The sequence below is a fragment of the Myotis davidii genome, unplaced genomic scaffold (assembly GCF_000327345.1).
Source record: "Myotis davidii unplaced genomic scaffold, ASM32734v1 scaffold18, whole genome shotgun sequence".
NCBI lineage: Eukaryota > Metazoa > Chordata > Mammalia > Chiroptera > Vespertilionidae > Myotis > Myotis davidii.
In genome coordinates this window covers 7,312,410-7,326,196 of record NW_006292696.1, presented here as the reverse complement: position 1 = coordinate 7,326,196, position 13,787 = coordinate 7,312,410, and positions in this window count along the sequence as shown.

Genomic DNA, 13,787 nt, shown 5'->3' with positions numbered 1-13,787 from the left:
AACTGCAGGCTCAGAGCAAAGGCAGGCGGGGAATGTTGGAGTCCTCCGTCACTGAAGCAAGCAAGCCTCATGTTCAGTTTAAGCTGCCTGGCTGCCGGCCGCCATCTTGGCTGGAAGTTAATTTGCATATCTCGCTGATTAGCCAATGGGAAGGGTAGCGGTCATACGCCAATTACCAGTTTCTCTTTTATTAGATAAGGACTAGAGGCCTGGTGCACAAAATTTGTACACAAGGAAAGGGGGTGTCCCTCAGCCTGGCCTGCATCCTCTCAGAATCCGAGACCCTTCGGGGGATGTCCAACTGCCGGATCGGGCCTAAACTGGCAGTCAGACATCCCTCTTGCAATCCGGGACCACTGGCTCCTAAGCGCTCGCCTGCCTGATCGCCTCTAACTACTTTGTCTTCCTGCCTGATCGTCCCTAACTGCTTGCTTTCCTGCCTGATTACCCCTAACCACTCCACCTGCCTGCCTGATTGCCCATAACTGCTTGCCTGCCTGATCACCCCTAATAACTCTGTCTGCCTGCCTGATCACCCCTAACCGCCTCTGCCTTGGCCCCTACTGCCATGGCTTCATCCAGAAGGATGTCTGGAATGATGTCCGGAAGGTCGTTCAGCTGTCTGGTCTAATTAACATATTACACTTTTATTATTATAGATGTTGGGTACAGAGGGTGACAAATATCCAAATAACATGAAACAGCGCAAGGGAGCAGGCACTGGCATGGACCAGAGTGGAGAGTTGACGTGTGGAGGCCGGGAAGTTCTCTCTGAGGAGCTGACATGATCTGAGACTAGAGTGATGAGAACTCAGCCATGAGAAGATGTAGGGAGGAACATCACCTCATTTATTCTTTCAACAGCATGGAAATTATGATCATGAACTTAGGATTGAAGAAACTGATGCTTAGAGAAATTAATGACTTGCCCCAAATTACACAGCTAGTCGGTAGCCAAACTGAGATTCACACCCCTGTTCCAAGCCAGATGCAGATGAGTCAACTCCAAGCCTCACTCCTGCTTCCACACCTATCCAAATCCTGACATTGGAGTCAACCTGAAGTACAACCTTTCCTTCCATCACCTAAGATGAATCCATCAATGCATTTAGCCAATGCCTACCCATCCAGGATAAATAAAGGACAAATTCCAATACAGCCCTGTGTGGGACATTACAACAGTTTCCCTAATAAAGCTCAACTTAAACACCAGCATTTCTGAATTCTTCAGATTTGGGCCACAAAATCCCATTTCCAATCAGGTGGCATATATGGCATAGGTTTTAGAAGACTCTGGGCATTTTAGGCCAGAAACTATGTTTGACAACTGTACTGTTTCTGGCTTCTTCCTAGTGACACACTTCAATCCTTTTCATGAGTTCCTAAGTTTTTACTTGAAGTTGTAAAACCTCCAGTGGAATTTCAAAGAGAGATAAAATAGTGATTTCCCCCTAATGACAACTCTGTTGCTGGAGATAAACCAACCTGAGGACAGGATTTGGAAGACAATATAACCAACTGTCTGGAAGTATGGGCCTTGGAGTCAGAGACCTTCTAGCTGTGATAGTGGACAAACCATGAAGCCTTGGCTCAGTCACCTTAGAAATGGTGATGTTAAGTTCTGGCCAGTGTACTCAGTGGTTAGAGTGTCAGCCACCCACTGAAGGGTCACAGGTTCAATTACTGGTCAGGGGCATGTGCCTGAGTTGCAGGTTCAATCCATGGCCCTGGTCAGGGTGCATGCAGAAGGCAACCCATCGATGTGTCTTTCACCTTGATGTTTCTCTCTCTCTCCCTCCACTCTTTCTCCCTTCCACTTTCTCCAAATCAATGGAAAAAATATCGTTGGGTGATGATCAACATAAACAAACAAACAATGATGATAAAATTTACATGAGAGTTACTGTGAGGATTAAATGAGATGAAGCATGCATGATACTTAATAGAGTATGATGTATAGGAGACACAATAAATGTTACCAGTTGTTACTACTATAATTGTTATTTCCCATTGCATTATAGGATAAGAACATCCCTGTTCCCCTTACCCGGAAAGACATAGAAAGTACAACCTCTCCCACGGCCAACATGTTCAGTTACCTGCCGGGGCCCTCTCTCAGGAAGGCATCATTTTTTACACTACACTTTCTCTACTGTGTTTTCTTCTCATAGAACTTAAGCCTTCTAGCTAGTATAAAAAATAATGCTCTCCTGCTCCATCTCCTGGGATTTCACTCTTGCTAAGAGCAATTGCTTTTTATTGAATGTACAATTTCATTGCTATGGAAAATAGATTGTGATTAATGAGACCCTGTGACCAAGGTTACTTGGGACAGGCTTGCACTAGTTAGCATGCTGTCCTTCCTGACTTTTCACGGTGCCAAAGTTGGCTGCAGCAGGGACTGCAATAACTACTCTGTTAGTGACTTTGGGAGGGGATGTAGTCAATACAAGTAACTACTTTGTTGTGTGGAGTTGTAAAAATATTTAGAAACGAAATATCCTGAAAGGTTTAATGTGATAGAATATATCATTTTTAATTGCATAAAGAAAAAAATTTAATAAGATAAATGTAAATTTATAAAATTTACCATACAGATGGGATGGGTTCATATGAGAAATTTGCAAATTATAACTATTTGAAAAAAGTTTGCCTAGCCGGTGTTGCTCAGTGGTTGAGTGCCGACCTATGAACCAGGAGGTCAAGATTTGATTCCCTGTCAGGGCACACTTTAGAGTCAAAAGGGACATCAGAAGTCATCAGTACAATCCTCTTTGCTGGGAGAAATCCACCCCATGGTATTTCCACAGTTGGTCTGAATTAATTACCTCACATGATGATAGGCTCACTATCTTCAGAGGCAGCTCTATTGGACATGTTCTCCACTGTAATCTGAAATCTAAACCTGCCTCTTTGCAACTTTTATCTTGGCCTTTTTAGAACAGTGAAGAAAACTATCCCATTTTCTCATAAAATGTTAGAGTTAAAAAGAGGCTTAGAGATCTCATTACTGGAGTTTGTCAATTTGAAGCTAAGAAATGAATACTTGGTATGCAGTCCACCAGATTTTCCAGAGAGCGATTCTGACAAAAGCTTTCCTGAAATTCAGATCAATGTGATTTATGACCCATGTGGTAATATTTTTTTTAAAAAAAGGAAATCAGTTAGTCTTTTCTACTTCATTTTTAGTGAACCAATGTTTGCTCTCACAATTCGCCACATTCTTTGCTCAGGCCTCAAAGCTTCTCTAGTCAACAGCCTGTCCTAGAATTATGGTCAAGTGTAGTTAAAATTAAGTTCCTGACTATAGTTCCCAGAATTTGCTATTTAAAAAACAATTTATTAAAAATGTTTATTTGCCTCTAGCATTCTGGCATGGAGCTCATTCCTGAAACAGTCTCAAATATTACAAACAGCCTTGGTTAACAACGTAATATGAGATCCATGTCCACACCCACACCCATGATCTCCTCCCCTCCCCCTTCCCCAGCAGTCTGGGAGAAATAAATATCTCTTCTCACTCAGAGAACTTCAGTTCATTGGTCATTTTTCTTTTCACCTGCTGAACTGAAGCAGGTCCTTCCTCTTCTTCTTTAATGACCCACACTTGAACCTGACGACAGGCCCTCTTGTTTACTCAAGAGTCTGGTACCAGGCAGACCCTACCATAGAGCCCCGCCCCCCTCCAGGTGTGTAATAGGAAGTATGAGATGCAGAGACAAGGATTTCTGCAGAGTCCTGAGTTCTGGTCTCAGCTGTCCGGTAATGTCCTCTGACCCTTGGGCAGTTATGGAACCATTTTCTGATGCTATTAATCTAAAAATTAGAGCTAATACTACCTTCCCCACTGAATTCACGGGATGGCTGGGAAAATACTAAGGAAAAAAAATATATAAAGTGCTTCCTTGATGGATAAGGTTTAAATAACTTTACAGTTTAGACCTTAGGCTTGGGCTGTGCCCACTGGCCTTCCCCATTCTCTGCCTTGATTTCCATGATGCTGCATTCAATTTGCCCACCCAGATATTTCCAACCTCAATCTGCTCCCACCTTCTTGGCCCCCAGAACTTCCCCAATTACTGACTGATCCCTTATCCCAACACACTGGCCTGTGCTTTCTCAGCAAGATGATAATTGACTAATTGGGAAAACAATCCAAACTTGTGATGAAATGGGTCATACTGTGCTCCCTCTCCAGGCAACACATAGCAATCCCTGGACCACCGTGGAAGTTACGTTCCTAGAGATACCAGAGTTGACAAAACCATGCTCAGCAAAGCCAAGGTCTTCTCACAAAGAGGAGATTGAAGGAAAGTAGCACTACAAATAAATGTTTTTATATATATATTTGAAATACAAAACCAAAAGGCTTCTATAAGGCATTTACATCAGACCACATTCATCTATGTTTTAAACCTTTTTCCAGTGTTTAGGAAATATTGCTGTTACCTTCAAAAGTAGATTCTGTCTCTTGTTTTCTATTACACAAACTCTAGATTTTTCTAAAATTATAGTCACAAGCCTGACTGGTATGGCTCAGTGGTTGAGCATCAACCTATGAACCAGGAGGTCATGGTTCAATTCCCAGTCAGGGCACATGCTGGGGTTGCAGTCTCCATCCCAGTGTGGGGCATGCAGGAGGTAGTCAACCTATGATTCTCATCAACATTGATGTTTCTATCTCCCTTTTCCTCTCTGAAATCAATAAAAATGTATTTTAAAATATGAAAGTAAATAAATAAAATAAAAATTAGAGACACAAATTTAAGCCATTTTATTGTATCTGCCTCAAGGGTTGTTTTTTCTCACACTATTTAAAAACTTTTTAATTTGAATGCCTTTAGACAGGGCATGTTCTTTCCTAATTGCCATTGTCCACACCACTCTCTATTGTTCACCCCTGCTCACATCTGTATGTTAGCATAAAGAATACAGAGTAGGAATCAGAAACTCTAGGTGCTAGTTCAACTAAGACATACATTAAAAGTAAAATGTTATTCCATCTGTCCCATATGCTAGCATTATAGTCTTGGTCGCATCACTTCTCTCTAAGCCTCAGTTTCTTCTTCTGAATAATGGAAGTACCACGATCTTCTCTCCAAGATTGATGGGAGGGTCACATAAAACAGAGATTCATATGGGATTCATATATTTTAAAGGGTACTATAAGTGTATATAATATTTTTAAGTAACTGCTCCTGTCCAGCACAAGACACTTCTCTTTCTCTCTCTCTCTCTCTCTCTCTCTCTCTCTCTCTCTCTTTCTCTCCTTTTCTCTTCCTGTTCTCCTCATCCAACTACCGCTCTCGCGCTCTCTCCCTCTCTCTCCCTCTCTCTCCCTTCCATTACCATCTGCCAACCAAACTCTGCAAGTTGAAGAAATATAGGAGAGCACGATAAAGGGTCATTTACCTTGGTAGTTAATGCCCTATATGGATTCTGTTTATACAGGACTGTCTACAATTTTTCAGTCTAGAAATTACTCCGCACAGTTGCTTAATGGCCCTTTTATCTTCTCTTTAATCACATCTAGGACTTCTCACCATCCCCCCCATTAAAGTTCCCATTTGTCTCTTTGATCATCCTCCTGATCCTTATTTGTATGCAGAACTGTCCATGACACGTGCTGTATCTCTGGGCTAGCTGATAGCAATCGAGGCCAAATGTACCAAACAGCCAAGCAAAAGGTAGGAAAAGCATATTATCCTAAACCACATAAAGCATGCATGCTTGTATGTGCTTGAGCATGCATACAGGCATAGAACGACAACAAAAATGGCACATGCGATGCTATGTTGGGGATACTTTCACTAGAGTAGTCGCTCCCAATCTGGCCTCAGGAACTTTAAAAATAGATACACATACTTGAACTCTGACAGCAGAGATTCTGATGTAGTTTGTCAAGGGAACGTCCAGACAGAAGGTACTGCTTTGTTTCAGAAAGCTCCTCTTCCGCAGTCATGTAGTGAGTAACCAGTATTGAGAACATGATAATAGGACAAATCTTAGAACTTCTCTTGTCTTATATGCAACTGAGTCTTTCTGAGTGTTGATCAATGAACATTCTTATCTTTTTAAAAAACACAGACATTCTCCCCTAAAATTACACGTATTCATGATCTGCTCCTCTAACAATTCCGCTCCCAGGAAACAGTCTTAAAGAAATGCAACTCCACTGTGTAAACACAGAAATGCAAAGCGACACTGTGAGTAACCATTAGAAGCTACCCAAGTGCTCATCCATAGAGAATTGGTTTAAAAGTAAGAAATGAATAAGGCACAGCCAATGCAATGAAACATTATACAGCCCTTAAACAGAATGGTCAAAATCTGGAAGTCTACCCTGAGAAAAAAAATTTAAATTAAAAAAACACAAACAAGTTGTAGAATAAAACATATGTAAGATATATTTTTGGATCAAACTCTCACCCTCAAACGGATGACTAACACAAATTATAGAATCTCAATAAGCGGTTCTTGGACAGAAAAAGTTCTACACCTACAAACATCAAACTATCTCTTAGGAATGAGACGAGATGGGAGGAAGGGGAGACTTCTACTTTTCACTTGATATTCCTCTTTATTATTTAAATGTTTATAAATGGGCTACATTATGTTTATAATTTTTTAAACAGAGGAAAAATAGTTGCCAGTGACACCCACTCCTCTCACACACATTGCCTTCCAGCTCGAATGCTCATCTGGCTGTTTAAATAAAAATGATGGATGCTCCACTGGCTGAATTTCTCTGCAGATCAAAAACACCCTGCATCTTTTCCATTCAGCATTCCATTAAAGTGTCCCCGAGCCAAGTCCTGTGTGTGGGAAAGTGTGTCCTGGTGTGTGTGGATCCTGCTGTAGTTACAACGGCCCCTCCCCTTGGTAACAATTTAACACCCACACGCATCCTCAGGAAGGTCAAAAGGGAAAGGCAAGAATGAAAAAACATGCTTTAGAAATGTGAACTAGCTCCCATTTCCAAAATTATTTCCCCCCACATTGCAAAACGACATCATGCGTGCTGCTAGGAGTGTCTGGTGGCTTTAATGAAATGAGTGGTGATATCGTCCACAGAAAAAGAGGGGAGCTGGCAGCATGCTTTTCATCGGAAATGAGGCACTATGCTGGAAACGGCATCAGAGTTTTACAACGCGAATTTAAAAGTCATCAGGCTTAATGCTGGACCCTTTCCAGAACTCATACAGGAGGTGTTGTGGCCATTTTGAAATGTTAGAGTCCTAAGGAAAGAAAAATCATGGAATTTCCATTATACATGGAAAATCAGCACCTTCTCAGATGAGAAAAAAAATTCAAGATTCTATTCACAAAAGAGAAAGAAGGTAATTTCCTATAATTTTACATTTGAAACTTCAACTTGAATCTTTGGGAGGCTTAAGTGGCAAAGCACAAATTCTAATCATCAGCATGTTTTAAGGTGTTTCAGGGGAAGAAACATCTTGGGGGGCTCGGGACGATGTCTAGAAAGTGTTTTGTGGTACAATGCTTTTCCTTAGCCTACTTTGACAATCTTTTTCCCTCTGAAGGAATGAATGAGTACAATATACAATATACAGTCAAACTCGGGAACTCTGAGTCACGTAGATTTTAATACTAGCTTTACCCTCAAATCCTTGTGTATTGCAAGCATGCTTCTAAAACGTTCTGTGTCCTAGCATTATTACCCCTAAAACATGAATGCACATAGCTGCGAATCTGATAGAGTTATCATGAAAATAAATGTGAGGATATGCAATAAGGCATTAAAAGTCAAACGACTGTTAATAGAGGCAGTTTAGTGGAGATAGAAGTGATACTATCTAAAAATGAACTACGTCAGGTAACTTCCTCAAGCTTGTTTCTTCATCTGTGAAATGTAAGGACCGAGTGATAATAAAATCAACAAATGCTTAGTCCCCCCAACATGCTAGGCCCTGTTTTTTTGGCAGTTGGGAGGGGTAACTGTTCTATTCTGCCCACTCACAGGGATATCATGGCATCAATCCATGCAACACCCGTCAAATATTCTGGAAACCATGAAGTATTGTGACTTCATACAAGATTATTACTCACCCTTTTTGCAGATGTTTCATTTTATTGAGCATCTGCTATGTTAAAAAAAAAAAGGAATCAGAAGAATTCTGCTTCTGAGAGCTTAAAGTGGATGGTGACCGCTGAATATACTGATAGAGTTACAGTTGTCTTTAAAAAGTAAATGACACAGCCCTACCTGGTTTGGTTCAGTGGATAGAGCATTGGCCCATGGACTGAAGGGTCCTGGGTTTGATTCTAGTCAAGGACACCTACCTTGGTTGCAGGCTCAACCCCTTGCCCTGGTCAGGGTGCCTAAGGGAGGTAACCGATGGATGTGTCTCTCTCACATTGATGCTTCTCTTTCTCTGTCTCCCCCCCTCCCTTCTCTCTAAAAATCAATGGAAAAATATCCTCGGATGAAGGTTAACAACAACAAAAAATAAATGATACAGTACTACAAAAGAGGGACAGTCCAGTTTCCTGAGCAACTCTGGAGAATGTGTGGCTCAGGAAGGATTCCTAGACAAGACTGGTCTGGGCTGCCTGGCTGCTGCTGCGAAGGTGCCTAGCAGCCCACCAGTACTGCATCCATTCAACAGCTGTTTACTGAGCACTTAATATGTGACAGACCCTGTGCTATGCAATGTCATGGGATACATTCGCCGAGGAAACACACGTGGTTCTTGCCCAGGTGGAATTTAAGCCATCATATATTTCCCCCTAGTGCTTCCAAGCACAGGCTTTTAGTCTGGATATAGAAAACGCTACTCCTCTAAATGGACTAGACCCAGTGGTGTGCAGAGAAACCAGCTCTGAGGGGGTTAGAAGAGGAAGGGAAGGAAGAAGCCCTGATTTGTAACATTTGCCAATTTCAATGGTGTAAATATTCCCTCTCTAGATGATTTCAAGCTACCAATGGTTTGATAACAGGCTGGAAAAATTCTTGAATGCTTAATCATTGGTTTTCATAGGCCATTCCGAGCCAGCTCTAGCACACTTTTGGAGACCAAAGTGTTTCTGTTTTCTACTTAGCCTTAAGAAATGACAACATGTTGAGTATCCACCAAATGCCTCTTAATTTCGGTCTAAATTCTTCCTTAGGAATCTACAAGGTCCTTCCAAGATGTCCCCAAAAGTCCACAGGACAATAGCCTGGGTGACTCCAGACAAGCCCTCACCCTGTGATCACACCATCTTATGAAACAAAGTCTCGGGAGTCAAACACAAAACAAAAACAAACCAAAAATCTGCACATGAGTCTTTCAACCTTACGCCATGATTTCTCGGCTAGAAACCAATTCAAGTGGTTAGGAAATAATTAATGTCATCGGTGGGGAGAAAAAACAAACAAGGTCAGAGAGAGAGGGACCCTGTCCATAAGCCCTTCACTTGGCCCACGGCTCTCCCCGCACCAAACACATGCTGGTTCAAGGGAACAAACATTCCAAATGACTATTGGGTGGGACCCAGAGGTCCTTACCCAAGGAGAAAGCTATTTGCTATTCCCCAAAAACACTCCAGGCAAAAGTACATGCTACATTACACTTTGCTTAGCACCAAGTACAATGCCAAGTGTGTGTGGAGAAGCTGCCTGGGTAAGACACTGCCCTTGAAAGGTCTAGAATACACTGTCCGCCCGCTGGCAGCCACAGTCTGGTTGGACTGAGTTTATATATACTCGCAAAAAAAGGTAGCTCAGGGGAGCAAAATCAAGACTGCCACAAACTAGTGGTTTTCAAGTGATATACTGGGGAAGGGTCAGTCAATTCCAAACCCCTCGAGGTTGTTTCCATGTGTCTACCTACTTAATCTTCTCCTTACACTCTCCACTAGTCACAGGAAACCTCACTGGGCCTCCATTGCCTCATCTGTAAAAAGGAACTATATCTATCCGATGGGATGATTGAGACAGTCATTCTTATGGAAAATGGTTGGCCTGTAATCAGTGCTAAATAAGGTGTTAGCCAATGGTATTATTATCATTATCACTGCTGCTATTGCTATGCTAGCGTTATTATTTTCATTGCCCGTGCTGCTGCCTCTCCGAAGAGCGACATCCCAGGAGTGCCAATTTTTCACTGAATAAAAACTGTCGAGATGTGCATTTGCAGGGGGCCTTGCGATCCTCCCTCTTCTGGATGCAGAGTCCCTGAGGGGAGGGTGGGCCCTGGGGCTGCACATGGAGGCAGGGCCACCAGGCACTGGATGCTTTGAATTCCCTGGGAGACAGGCTCCACTGGGCCCTGGCAGAGACCTGCCTTGGGGAAGGCAGTCACGGAACCATTCCCAGCCGCCGTGCTTCACATTCTCGCCCCAACACAAAAGGGAAGGATGAGTGACACCTCAAACAACTTGGGAGAGTCTAACAACAATTTTCAACTTCAAACAGGCCACACATGAAAGTTGAAGGCTTTTGCTACAAACCCAACCACTGGGAAATCACTGCCTGGCTGACATTAATTCCCCAGTTACTGTGAAGCTGTTAGTGAAAATGCAACTATTTTATTCCAAGTCCTTTAACATTTCAATCTAGGGCATGGGCAATGGGGAGCAAATCCAGGTCAGGTCCTGCTTTAATCCCCAAACTGAGTATCGGTGGCAACTCCACAGGGAATGCAGGCCCTGCGGTGAGGGTGGGGGAAGGTGAAGAGCAATTTTAAATTATTTAGATCCTATTTTCGAACTTGCTCCGTGTTGGCATCAATATACAATGGTCACTATTGTTGTTGGTATTGTTTTTTTTCTTTATGTGTAATCCCACACTGCATTTTTATAGCATTTTGGAACCCACAAAGCTGAGCTGTATAGGTTGTCGTGTTTGATTTCATCAGATTTGTGAGGACTGGACAAGTTCAGTTGCAGAATGACAAGGTCAGGAATAGAAGGAGCCTCCGGGATCATGGTAGTTTTGTTTGAGGATGAGCCATCTCTGGAGAAGGTGTCGATCATGACCTCACTGCCCGGCAATGTCAGAACTGGAATAGCGTCCAGATCACCAGACTTCTGGATTTAAACATTGAAAACACTCACTGACTATCCCTTATTGCTGTGGTATGCAGACTGGGGACTGGAGGAAAGGTAAAACCCGGCTTTTGGAGGAGAGCTCAGTCTAGTGGGAAAACAATCAGCTACATAGGTAATGACAGCGGGCGGGAACAGATGAGGCACTGTCCGTGCAGGCTGAGATAGAACTCTCTCTGCTCAGGGTTTCCAACTGGCTTAGAGATGTTCGGGGGACACACAGTCTTAGCATTTTGGATGAACGCCGCACAGGCCCACTGCTGTTGCTCTTTAAAATCAGCGTGGAAAAGTACAAAGACAAAAGTAGAATTTACACTCAGATGTCACTCCCCAGAGATAAAACAATGTAAAAAGTCCCGTTTAACATCCTTCCAAATATCTCTTTGTCGTATCTGATTGTGCATAACTAAAAGTATGGATACGGCTATGGATACATATATTCACATATGCAAGCACACCATACATGCTGACTTGTAAACTCGTTTTTTTAATTTACCATGTGACACAGACAAATGTTAGCATCAATAACAATAGGATTACCCCATCATTTCTAGAAGTTGAATGCTACTTTACTCCATGGGTGTGCCATATTTAACCAGGAGCTTTTTAGATGGTCATGAAGGTGGTTTGTAATTCTTTGTCATTATCAACAATGTGACGTGGGTCCTCTGTATGCACCTGGCACACTTGGGTGAGTATCTCTGGAGGACAAATTCCTAAAAGTGAGATTGCTCTGATGACTCACACTGCGGATTTGACACAATCGCTGAGTTGCCTGAGAGGATTTCTCTTCCTTCCTTCCTTCCTACCTTCCTTCCTTCCTTCCTTCCTTCCTTCCTTCCTTCCTTCCTTCCTTCCTTCTCTCATCCTATCTTTCTGCCTTCCTTTCGTTCTTTCTTTTTGTAATATATTTTATTGATTTTTTACAGAGAGGAAGGGAGAGGAATAGAGAGTTAGAAACATTGATGAGCGAGAAACATTGATCAGCTGCCTCCTGCACAACGCCCCCTGGGGATGTGCCCACAACCCAGGTACATGCCCTTGACCGGAATCGAACCTGCGACCCTTCAGTCCGCAGGCCGATGCTCTATCCACTGAGCCACACTGGTGAGGGCATCTTTCTTTCTTTTTTTAATATGGGACACTTCACAAATTTGCGAGTCGTCCTTGTGCAGGGGCCATCGTAATCTTCTCCGTAGCGTCTAAGTTCAGTCTATGTGCTGCCCATGCGAGCACCTGAGGGGTTACTTTTCAACATTTAGGCCCAGGGATGGATGCCCCGTCCCTGCTTTTAAGCTCATTGCTCACTTCTCACATTCTGTACGAAAGGCCAGGGCAGAGACATGGGGCAGGAAACACGTTGAATATGTGTCTGGCTCTTCGAGGTCCGTTATACACATGTTCTCGTGTAAGTCACACACTGCTCTTGAGAAGTCAGTATGATTCTGTCTACTTTATATATGAGAACTTGGAAGCTCAAATGCTGGGTTCATTTCTCAGACAGAGAGAGAGAGAAGTTCAACATTGAAATTTGGACATTCATGGGGTCACCAAATGCCTGGGCCCTTGACTGTAATAAAAGTGGGGTGAAGAAGACAAGCTGTATCTACTTTGAATGTCTCTGCCTTCCACTGCCCCTTTGCCCTAGTCCTACAAACACCCGTTAGAAACCAGTGCTAAGGATGGGTGCTCTGCCAACCCTCCCCTATAAATGTCAGCACCTGCTTAGGGCTCCCGAGATCGGCCGTTGCCCTCCCTGTGGGGCTGCCTTTTTTATGAGTTTAGGTCTGAGAAACAAGTTAGTTTCCTACTTCTCCAAGATCTTAAAATAGGAAAGATCAGCCAGAAGCTAGGAGGGGAAGCCAGCCAAGGTGTATGTTTGCTGGAAATAAAACCGATAGGCCCTCGGAGGCCAGGGGGAATGGGCTTGGGGGCTTTTCTTCACCATCTGTTTCAGCCTCCAATGTGTCTTGATAGATGGTTTTCACTTATTACCCATTACTCACCTCATCTCTCTCTCCCTGAGCTGTTCCTTGAAATATGGTTCTCTCATTTGAATAGCAATGACTAAGTGTATTGGAACTTACTTAAATACGTTCTAAAAGCATTAAATTGGGAACACACAATTCAGCAAATGTACCAATTGCCAAACTCTAGTAAAAACTGTAGTGATTAAAACAATTTAATGCATGAAACACGCATTCAGGAAGGCAGAGAGAGAGAGAGAGAGAGTAAGATTTTCCAGTGCGATGTCAGCCTGGTGGTGGATACGTCGGAAGAAGTGGGTGGAGGCTATTGCCAAGAGAAAGTGAAATAATTGATGAAGACCCAAAGGGAAATGCCCTTGATCTTGAAGTTATTACCTCATTTCATGAAATACCCTAAAAGTCAATGACAGACTATAAAGTCAGAAAGTCAATTGTTTTTCTTTCCCTTGGATACAATTCTAATATGTGCATATAAACATGTCAGACAGCTTTCTAGGGAAAAAAAAACCCACCCTATTGTTTGGGGCAGGGGTCGTGTTTTCATATAGCCTTATTATTCCCTTAAAAGTTTTAGCAAATTTGACATTTTCTTAGAAGTATTTACTAGAATCTTCAGGATATGAACTCTTTTAGTCAAAAAACGCCACACAATTAAGCCTCAATTGTAAACATTCGCAGTATTCTCCTCAATTCAAAGTTGTATACACAAATTCTGAGCTCTACAAACAGGATTTCTTAAAGTGTGCA